The sequence below is a fragment of the Diceros bicornis genome, chromosome 4 (assembly GCF_020826845.1).
Source record: "Diceros bicornis minor isolate mBicDic1 chromosome 4, mDicBic1.mat.cur, whole genome shotgun sequence".
NCBI classification, from domain to species: Eukaryota; Metazoa; Chordata; class Mammalia; order Perissodactyla; family Rhinocerotidae; genus Diceros; species Diceros bicornis.
Window position 1 is genome coordinate 22,884,693 of NC_080743.1, and position 12,323 is coordinate 22,897,015.

Sequence of the window (12,323 nt, forward strand, 5' to 3'; positions counted from 1 at the left end):
TAATACATGCATAAAAGTATATTATAATTCAACTACCATTCTTCACTAAAAATGAAACTTTTGAAAACTTTATTAATCTGATATTATGAACCTTAATGTCCAAACCCTGATCATTTAAAACTAAAGAAGGGCGTTAAATCTTCAAGTAGGGATGAGAAATTAGACACCAGAAAGGGAGAATTCTAAATTTCTGGGAAAATAAATCACTTAAGAGTCTACAAGTCTTAAAAAAAATTACTGTTGATTATGAAAGTCTCAAAGGGTCAGGAGATAATTTATTCTCATCTACATGGCCACTGTACTGAGAAATGAATTATAGAGCTTTAGCAGTCACTGAGGAAAATAAGATTCTTATATAATAAGAAAAAAACAGAATAGAAGATACAATAATTGGAAAGAAAGATACAAAACTATAATTACTTGCAGGTGACCCAGAAAATCCAATAGAATTAACAAATAATTAAAACCAATAAGAGAGTTCTGCAAAGTTACCAGACACAAGATCAATTTATAAAAATCAATAGCGCCGTTCTGATGTGCAAAGAGCTTAGAGGTCATCACTCCCATCCTCACAACAAGAAAAAAGCTGAATAACTGAAAATCAACAATTCTTCTCAGATCCATCAGAGAACTAAGGTCACACCACAACCTGCTGCCCCAAAAATTGGAGAGACAGGCAAATACAGAGAATCACAGCTTACCAGGAGCAGAAGCCCAGGAGCAGACACCTGTCACTGAAGCTAGTACCAGTAGGAATATTTAAACTATAAATGATGAATTGCCAGAGGCTCAGTGTGGTTGAGCTTGAGAGTTAAAAACTCCATGGGGCATTGGAGGAGCCTCCACACTTTCCCGAGCTTTTCCTCCAGGAGTCCCACCAGGTTCTCAGAATGAGGAATGGAGAAAAAATATCCTTCAGACTTTTAGCAGGGGAAGAGGGAAAGGTAATCATTTGAAATATGGCCAGAACATTTTGTTCTCCTTAATAAAAGACTGTCTCAATTGAAGCTATTTTACCAGAGCCTAACCAACTTGAGTTTTACAAGAGCCTAACCAACTTTGAGGAAGAGAAATACCTAAATCCAGTCTCCCCTAGTCTTCCATGTGGAAAGAGAAAAATACTCAACTCCAGCCCCCAGTAGCCTTCCACCTGAGGGAAGGGAAATACCCAGCTCCAGAGCCCTCTAGTGTTCCTGTGTTGTCAAAGGAGAAAAGAATCTGTAAAACACTTGCGAAAGTCACAGCCCAGGGTAACAATTACGCTAAAAGACTAAGACCTATCATAGGACTATAAGATGCTTCCCCTCCCCCGATGCCTTACCACCACATTAATAAGGCTGCTGTATCATAATAGGGGATTATAGATGAAAGAACTGGAAGCCTCAGACCCAATTTAAAAAGGAGTCTCTAGGGAAGCCTAAAGACAGCCAAGAAGAAAAAACAAAAGAAGAAACAAAGACGCTAGAGGAAATTTTGCCTCTGACCCCTAAAGCTATAGCAAACAGTAAATATACTTTAACTGCTAGCCAGATAACATAAAACCTCAGACTAAAGGTCTATTTACTCCAGATCCTTATACCTAATACATCATGTCTGGCTTTGAACCAAAAATTACAAGGCATGCTAAAAGCGAAAAAAAAACACAGTCTGAAGAGACAAAAAAAAGCATCAGGACTAGACTAAGATATTGCAGAATTTTTGGAATTATCAGGACAAAACTTTAAAGTAACTATGATTAATATCCTAAGGGCTCTAATATAAAAAGTGAACAAGATGCAAGAGCAGGTGGGTAATTTAAGCAGAGACATGGAAATCCTAAAAAAGAATCAAAATGAAATGGTAAAAATCAAAAACACTGTAACAGAAGTGAATAATGCCTTTGATGGACTCGTGAGAAGACTGGACATTGCCGAGAAAAGAATCAGTAAGCTTGAAGATATGTCAATAAAAACTTCCCAAACTGAAAAACAAAGAGAAAAAAGAAGGAAGAGATAGAATATCCAAGAAACGTGGGACAATTATAAAAAGTGTAATATACATTCAATGGGAGTAGCAGGAGGAGAAAGAGAAAGGAAAAAAAAGAAATATTTGAATAATGGCTGAGAATTTTCCAAAATCAATAACAGACATCAGCCACAGATCCAGGAAGTTCAAAGAACACCAAGCATAATAAATTCCAAGAAATCTATACCTAGGTATATCATATTCAAACTGCAGAAAATAAAGACAAAAACTCTCGGGGCTGGCCCCATGGCATAGCAATTAAGTTTGCATGCTACATTTTGGCAGCCTGGGGTTTGCCAGTTCTGATCCTGGGCACAGACTGATACACTGCTTGTCAGGCCATGCTGTGGCAGTGTCCCATATAAAGTAGAGGAAGATGGGCACGGATGTTAGCCCAGGGCCCATCTTCCTCAGCAAAAAAAAAGAGGAGGATTCGCAACAGATGTTAGCTCAGGGCTAATCTTCCTCGCACAAAAAAAAAAAAAAAGACAAAAATTCTCAAAAGAAGCCAGAAATTTACAAAACCTTAGCTATGGAGAAACAAGGATAAGAATTACATCAGAGTCCTCTTCAGAAACTATGCAAGCCAGAAGAGGGTGGAGTGACACATTTAAAGTGTTGAAAGAAAAACCATTAACCTAGAATTCTGTACCCAGAAAAATTATCCTTCAAAAGTGAAGGAGAAATACTTCCTCAGACAAATAAAAATTGAAAGAATTTTCCCCCAATAGACCTGCCTTTCAAAAATGTTAAATGAAATTTTGTGGTAGCCATCCTTTAAGATTGGCCCACAATGATTCTTGCTTCCTGGTATACATGGCATCGAGTGGCCCCCTCTCTTAAGTCCATAGGTCTTCAGATCAAAAGAAACTGTACTCAAAGAACTGTACTTAAGAAACTATATCCAAGGACCCTCATCCAGTCCTGGACCTAATTTAGATGAGATTCTGAACTCCAAACTGACGCTGTAGTGGGATGAGATTTGAGGTAACCTTGTGAGAAGGGTGAGTGTATTTTGCATGTGGGAGGGACATTAATTATTGGCAGCCAGAGGGTGGACTGAGGTAGTTAGTCTCCAAGATGACCTTCAACGATACTCACTTCCTGGTGTAGTCCCCTCCCACACTGAGGAAAGCTGACTTGTGCAATCAAAAGGATATTGCAGGAATGTTGGAGTGTGACTCCTAAGATTAGGTCATAAATAACATTGCAGCTTCTGCCTTGCAGTCTCCTGGATCACTTGCTCTAGCAGATACCAGCCTCCATGTTGCGAGGATATTCAAGAATCTCTACCATGCGATTCATATGGCAGGAGCTGGTGCTGCCAAATGCTAGCATCAACTTGCTAGCCATGTGAGTGAACCACCTCAGAGAAAAATTCCCCAGCCCTAGTTAAACCTTTAGATGACTGTGACACCAGCTGACATCTTGACTACAACATCATGAGAGACCCCAATCCAGAACCACTCAACTAAGCTGCTTCTGAATTCCTGATCCACAGAAGCTGAGAGATAATAAATGTTTACTGTTGTTTTAAGCCATTAAGTTATGGACTAATTAGTTATACAGCAATAGATAACTAATTCAGATTTCAATAAAAACTCCAGAAAATTTAACAAGCATATCATCCACATTATATTACATAAAGATTCATGAAAAACTAATCTAATTTTGAAAAAGATAAGTAAAATGGAAGAACTTCCTTCCCAGATATTAATACAATCTACAAAGCTATAGTAAGAAATGTAGTGTGCAATTGCACATAAACAAACAAATACACAATACAACAGAATAGAAAGCTCAGAAACAGAAATTGCTGTCTGACAAAGGTAGCACCATAAATCAATAGAGAAAAGATAGACTACTTTCCAGATCATGTTAGGAAAACTAGCTCAATACATCCGGAAGAATAAAATAGTATTCCCTTGTTCACACCACATGCATAAGGGAATTCCATCGGAATAAAGTCTCAAATGTAAAAGGAAAATTTTAAAAGCTAATAGAAGAAAATGGATGAAAATATCTGGGTAACCTTAGGGTTGGAAGGACTTCTTAAGCAAGACCTAAAAGCACAAAACATTAAGAAAAAATATATATATGGGTTTATATACATCAAAATTGAGAACTTCTGTTCACAAAGGACATCATAGGCAAAAACAGTTGACAGATCAGAGAAGATATTTGCAATGTAAAACCTGCTAAGGAATTAAAATATGGCATGTATAAGGAACAGCTGCAAATGAATAAGAAAAAGACAGGAAACCTCAATAGAAAAATAGGCAAATAATGTAAGTAGGCAAATCATTTAAAGGGAAGCCCAGTGGCAAATAAGGCTAGAAATCAGAGAAATGCACTAGAATCAGAGAAACGCCAATTGCAATAACATTGAGATGGAGCTTACCATCCATCAGATGAATAAAAATTAAAAATCAGATAACACCAATTGTAGGTAAGAAAGTAGAGAAATAAGATTTCTCATTCTTTACTGGCAAGAGCCTAACTGAAGCAGTATTATGGAAAATAATCTGATAGTACATAATGAATTCAACATACACATTATCTGACCCTCCAACAATCACACACCTGGGTATAAACATCAAAGAAACTGGCACACAAATCAAAATGCAATTTACATGAGGATGTTTATGACAGTGTTATTTTGTAGTTGCAGAAAGTTGAAAGTTACTTTAGGTGTCTATCCTTTAAAGATAAGTAAATGCAGTGGGTACATAACCTGAAATACTATACCACACTTAGAAACAATACAGTAGATACATGTACAGCAACAAAATAGATCTTTAACATATAGTGTTGAGTGAAAAAAGTTGAAACAAGGTAAGACCTATAAGACAATGCCATTTATATAAATTAACACAAAGACACACACACAAAAATAACACTTTATTTTACTGGGATATATAACAAATACATTAAAGTACAAGCCTTTGGGGGTAGGAGAAATGGAATATGGTTGTGGATAGTGAAAATAAAAATAAGTAAAATGAGACAAACAATAGAGGAGCCATGGACCAATGATGATAGTGTATTATCAATTGAGGAAAATTACTAATTGAATTCTATACCTGAGTTCCAAGTGAAATGAACAAACTAATAATAATAAACTAAAATAAAAAGAAACTATCGATGCAATTCCTCATTTTAACAGATTAAAGGAAAAAAATCACGAGTATCTCAATAGATACAGAAAAGGCATTTGACATATTCAACTACCTATTCATGATTTTTTAAAAAGAAAAACTTGGAGAACTGGAATTTGAAAGGAACTTTAACGAGTATGTAGACAATTGTATACAAAGCATCATAATTTATAGGAAACATTAGAAGCATTCCCATTATAGTCAGGAATGCACCAAGATACCTGCTAGCATTGCTACTAGTCAATATTATGCTGGAGGCCCTAACCAATGCAAAAAGACAAAATAATGAATAAGTATGAGTATTATAAAGTGACAAAATTGTCATTATCTGAAAACCATAATCATTTTATAGAAAATCCTAAGAGATGCAACCACAACTATATGAATATGAAAATTCAACGTGTGAAATTCAATAATGTTCCTATTTATAAACAAATCAATTAGAAATAGTAATTTTTTAAATGCTTATTCACAATAGGAATAAAACCATAAAATATCTAAGAAAAAAATCTAACCCAAAATGCATAAATTTATGCAGAAAACTGTAACCTATTACTGAATAACATCTTAAAAGATCTGAATAAATGAAGAAAATACATGACATTCATGTATTAAAATACTCCATATTAAGATTTCAATTCTTTGAATTTGGATTACATATAAATTTAAGATAGCTTAATGAAAAAAACAATTTAAAGACACTAAAAGTTTATGACAAATTGGAAGCAGATATTTTCAGACAATAAAAAAGACGGGGAAAAAAGAAAGAAAAATATCAACAACTCAACAGAAAAAAATGGGCAAAAGTCATGAACAGTCAATTTACAGGGAAGGACAATTAAAAGGCCAATCACCTTAGGAAAAGAGTTCAATCTCAAAGGTAACCAGAAAAATGCATGTTTAAAACAAAAACCAAAAAGATACTATTTCCACTCAATAATAATATCCATCAAGTTTTGGGGAAAATGGGAGAAATTGAGACTTTCTGTTGAAGGCAGTTCGGTTGTATTTAGTAAAATAAAAAATATGCACACACTGATAGGTAGATCCCTTATAGAAACTCTCATATTTGATATTTGTGTTCCAGAATACATGAAGACATTCGCTACAGCATGGTTTTTAAGAGTGAAAACAGGAAACAATCTCAGTGTCCAGCAGTAGGGGACTAGACAAATAAAATGTGGTGTATTCATGATATGAGCCTATACAACAGCTAAAAGAAATAGATTATATCTATCTATCTCTAATCTATATTAAACAGATTTCAAATATATAATATTAAGGAAAACTAGAGAATGATAGGTACAGTATGATATCATGTACATAAATTAAAACCACCCAAAACATACTAATTTGTTTGAAAGCATAGATAAGCAAAAGTATCTTAAAAATTGTTTGGGCAAGAGACACTTTTCATAGAGGAAGCTTCAGCAGGGCTAGAAAGATAAATGGGACTAGGAGTGTTGGTTTAGTTCCCTAGGGCTTAAGCATAAACAGTAAGGTTTTAGCCCTTTAAAAATAAATCTAAGATATGATAAAAAATTTAACAATGGTTAATTCTATATCAGAGGAATAAGAGTGTTGTTATACTATTCTTTGTATTTTTCTGAATTTTAAAAATTTCTTAAAGTATAAAAGAAAGATCAATTTCACTCCAGCCCCATTAAACAAATTTACAAATATTTTTAATACATAAACTTGCATTAGGGACATTAGTTTGTGTACCTACATATCTTGATCCAGCTCTGGATGCATACAGGGGCATACCATATAGCAAAAATAAGGAAAATAGTCTACAACATGACTCTAATCAAGATTAGTATACTTACTTTGGTAGGCAATGGAAAGTGAAGATGCTTGAGCAAGTTGTGATACGGTTTGAGCTGTACTTTTAGCAGTATTCATCTTTCAAACTGGTGTAAGGGAGACTGAAATGGGGAGATGATTTTGGAGGCTATTAAAGGAATCTAAGCAAGAGGCAATAATGTGTTAGTACGTGTTAGTATTAACACATTATTGGTAAGTAGTAATAAACATCGAAAGAAGATAGTGAATCTTATTTCTCCATCCCCTTTATTATCACACCCAAGCACCAAAGGTACTTGAAAAATGTTGACTGAGTATAAAATATATGATCTTAATTCTTAAATCCTCAATGGAAATATTCTTAATAATTTTGAAAGTTAAATAATTAATCTTTGTATGTAAGCTGTCCACAGATCAATTTTAAGTCATTCAGGTATGACCTTGACATTGCAATTCTGCATATTCATCTACCATGACCAAAATATGAGGGTTTTTTTTTTTTACCCACAGAATCCACAAAATTAATATCTGTTGTTCTCAGATTGAGACATTTCTAACAAAAGTAATAAAAACTATGATTTATTGAACTATAACTTATTACATGCCGGTCACTGGGGTAGGCAGTTTCCATATATTTTCCTATTTAACCTTTACTTCAGCACTGTAAGGCAGGCATTATATTGTATCCCCACTTAACTGATAAGGGACCTGAGGCTCAAAGATATGAAATAATTTGCCCAAAATCAGACTAAAGCTAGTAAATGGTGATACTGAGATGCAAACCAAGGTATGCCTAATTCTAAATCTATGCTCTTTCCACTAGTATCCTAATTTCTTCCACTAAACAGCATCATTTATTTAGCTGTCACATGAACAAAATCCTGAGTTCCAAGTGGCAATGAATTTTGATAAGTCCCCCGTTAATAAAACATCTTTAACTTATTTTTTATAAATAAGTAATTATGATATGTTATGCTATCTCTTTCAGAGTTTTTAAGAACAACTATTTAACTTCTTTAAACTACAGTTTTTGAAATGGGGTTAATAACACTATTTATCTCACAGAATTATTTTATTAATTGAGATGCTTCTAGTTACTGTCCTAATTCATTAATTAATTGAGATTAAATGAGATAAAACATTTAGTAAAGTGTCTGGCATGTAGTTAGTGCTAAAAAATATTAGCAGCTATTATCTTATTATTATATCTCATAAATATTCTATTATTGATTGAGTTCAATTCTTCTAAAAAGAACCCAAAATCTCTATCACCTTTTACAGCACAAGAGAATTATATCCTTGGTACTCAATATACAATCATGGACCAACCACAATCATAATTTCAAAGGTATCTACAAAAGCATTATCTCTTCATTAAATTAAAAATATGAGAATCATCTAACAGCTCAGCTGGACAGTGAAATCATACACTACTTTAATTTTATAGCAGTTAATTTTTTAGGTTAGTCTGACATCTAGTGGAATGACCGTAGCTATCCAAAAGATTTCAAATACATACTTTTTTTTTAAAACCTAATAACATTCCATTAAATAAAAGACCAATATCTAATGTAAATGTTTAAAATAAAAAAGGAAAATCAACTTGAGTACTGTCTATGTTTCAGGCGCTGTATGAAATGCTTCCACATACCTTGTATCACTCATTCATTTGTTCAAAATAAGTATTTAGTGCCTGCTATGTGCTAGGCACTTATTATACAGCATTTTTAAAAAGCAGATATGATCCCTGTCCTTTGGGAGTTCATAAATTAGTTGAGAATAAGTTATTAAACAAATCATTATATAAATTAATAAAATTATAAATTGTGTTTAAAGCAATGAAGGACTTTAGAAGAGAATCCTTAATTTAATAGGGAGTTCAGAAAGGGCCTTTCTGAGGAAGTGGTGTGTGAGCCAACTTCTAAATAAGTAGCAATGGGAATTTAAGACAGAGGGAATAGCATGTGTGAAGGTCCTGGGCTGGGAAAAGGTTTGCTGCCAAAAGAATTGAAAGAAGGGCAGTGTGGCTATAGTTGTAAGGAAGACAGTAGTACCAGACGAGCTCAGAGAAGTTAATGGGGGTCAGATCATGCAGGGCCTTGTGAAAGAGTAGGCCATGTTAAGGATTCAGGATTTATCATTTTATCATAGGTACAATGGAAGCCATTTGAAGTATTTAAACAGGGAGAGATATATAATGAAATATATGATTTTAAAAGAACACTCTGGCTCCTAGTGGGAAATGAAATGGAAGGAGATGAATGTGAATGTAGGAAGAACAATTAGGACCAATTGGGAGAGTATTTCAATAGTCCAAACAATAAATGGTTCTGGCTCAGATTACAGTGGTTGCTGTTAAGACATATTTTGAAAGTAGATGCAGATCTTGGTGATGAATTGGATATTGGAAGGGAGCTAGGGGTGAGGGACAAGAAAGCACTGAAAATACTCCCAGATTTCCATCTTCAACAACTGAGCAGGTGGAGGTATTAAGGTGAGAAAGCGTGGAGAAAGAACAGATTGGAGCGTAAGACCAAGCTTTTATTATCAAAGAATAACTCAGAGACATTTAGTTATTTATCTGCAAACAATAGGTTTCGCTCATAGGGAAACAGTCATTAGAGTGTTGTCAGGGAACACGGGCAAAAACTGCACTTATGAGAAAAAGAAAACTGCAGGTAGTCTGGGAAGACTGAGTCTTGGTTGCATATCTTTAGAGGTAAACTAGTGAGCTGACAGCAAAAAGATCAGTCTAGGCGGTCTATCCTTGTCAAGGTTGTCCAGGAATAACAAAGAAAACAATTTCAATTGTATTGGATTATCCTCAAACCTGAGAGTTTGCTGTAGAGCATTCATCTGGGGCTGACCAAGGGTAATGTCTTTCAAGACTCTTCCATTAGCACCTCCTCCTTAGCTGAGCCAGGCCTACACCATTTCCTTCATCAATATTTCTCACTCCCTCCTTCTGGTCAAAACAAACTCCAAAAGATGCAAATTTCACCATGAGGGTTTCGGTTCCTTTTTTGATTTATTACCAGTTGGATGTCAATTCAAGATAATGGATGTGAAACATTTTAGATCTCCATATTTGATTCTATTGATCTGGTTGACTAGATAAGCCAGGACAAATCTTGCAAAGTCTGTAGGACAGGTTACAGAATTTATTCTTTATTCTAAGACTAGTGAGAAACCACTAAAGGTTTGAAACCAAGAGAGTAACTTGATTAGAATCTGAATTTTTAAAATTTAGAAAATTTTGTGATATTTACAAGACAATTCAAAAGTTACTCACTGACTAGATATTTGCCAATATTAAGGAATTATTATTAATTTTGTTTTAGGTGTGAGAATGGTATCGTGATTATGTTTAACCAAAAAAAGAGTTCTTATCTTTTAAAGATTTACATGCTGAAATACTAATGGATGAAATGAAAATAACATTGGGAGTCTCTGTGTATAGATAGATGTATATGAATGAAGGCAATTATCTGTGGTATAAAGTGAGATGGGTAGAGGAATAAGGATTATGCCTTGAGGAACTTCATCTACTAAAGGCCAGAGACACGAGGAAGAGCAAAGAAACCAAAGAATATCTACTTGAGAGTAGCAGGAAAATCAGAGGAGTGTTATGTCATGGAAGCCAAAGGAAGAGAGGTTTCAAGAAGGAAATAATGCTCATAAAGTACTTAACACAGTGCCTGGCATACAGTAAATGTTCAATAAATAGTGCATTTATTATGACTTATTAGGATGAGAAGGAAGTGGTGCTGAATACCAAGTAATGGTAAGAGGTCAAGACAGAGAAATCACTGGTGACCTTAAGGAGGATAATTTTTCTGGAGTCAGGGGGAAGGAGCTACGTTAGAGTGGTTTCAGAGGTAAATGGGAGGTATAGACATTGAGACTGTAATTGGAGATAATCCTTTTAAGATGTTTGACTGACACGAGAAGGAGAGAAATAAGGCATAATAAGGTTGTGAGAATGAATAGAGGCAGTATTTGGTTTTTTAGCAATTGGGGAAGAGGAGTTTAAAAATAGGAGAGACTTAAGCATGTTTAAATGACAGTAAGGAACTTGTAGAAAGGAAGAAAATGAAAATATAGGATATAAAAGGGATATAAATATATAGGTCCTAAAAAGGTGGGAGAGGTAGGATCCAGAACACAAAGGGAAAGGACTGATCTTTGATAGGCAGAAAGACATCTCTTTTATTGTAACATGAGAGAAGGAGAAATGATAGGAACAGTTGTAGGCAAGCTGGAAAGGATGTTTCTACTCTCCCTTCTCTAGGAAAACAATTCTCTGGAACATATTCAGTGGCCTTTTAGTATCCAAATCTGTGGAATTTCTTGTTCTCATTTTCTGGTGCAATATTTGATATTGTAGATCATTCTTTTCTTAAAACTGTCTCCTCCCTTTTTAAATATATTTAAAATATATTAAATATATTTAAAAGTCTAAAAAACAATATATGAATGCCCTTGTACACTAGCTTAAGAAATACAAAGGAAGCTGCAGTTTCATTCTCTTCCCTTCTCCCACAGATTATCACCATTTTGAATTTGGTGTTTCTCAATCCCATGCTTGTTTTTATACTTTTTTTTTTTTTTGAGGCACTAGCAGGACTTTATTATTTCCAGTTCTCACACTGCAATAGTTACATGATGGAAATATGTACTTCCCTTAATAATGCCAGACAATATTTCACTAAGATCGCACTTTTAAAACCCTTGATTTGCTAGAGGGTTCTAAATATCTGATCCATGGTATGGAAAAATTGTTCTGTCTTTTCTTTTTTTTTTTTTTTTTTTTAGTTTTTTGTTTATTGCAGTAACATACCAGCTCAATACAGGGCTGACATAAGGAAAGCCATATTGTAGAGGGGAAACCATATTGTGACTTGGAATGACATCCAACTAACTCTGGACTTTGTGGCCCCTCCCAGCCATGATAAGTTGATAACTTTGTTCTTGTGAGACCCTTAGGAACGTGATGACCCCCAGGCAGAGAGTCTATGCTGATAGCCATCATCAAAAACAACTGAAAGATCAGGGTATAGGGCAGTTGCTCCAGTCTCTGATGCATATCAAGTAAAACAAAAGACTGCCAGGAACTAAAACCAGATGGATGCCCCCACCCTGAGACCAGATGCCTCCACCCAGTAATCAGATGGATGCCTTCCCCACTTGGAGACCAGCCCCCCTATATAACTGTCCTGTGGTCTTTGTTCTGTAAGATGGTTTTTTTCAGACATTAGTCAGTCATCTTCCCTCTTGCTAGCAAGCTGTAATAAAAAGTCCTTTTTCTCCTACCACCTTGCCTCTTGACTATTGGCATGTCTTGCAGCAGGCAGA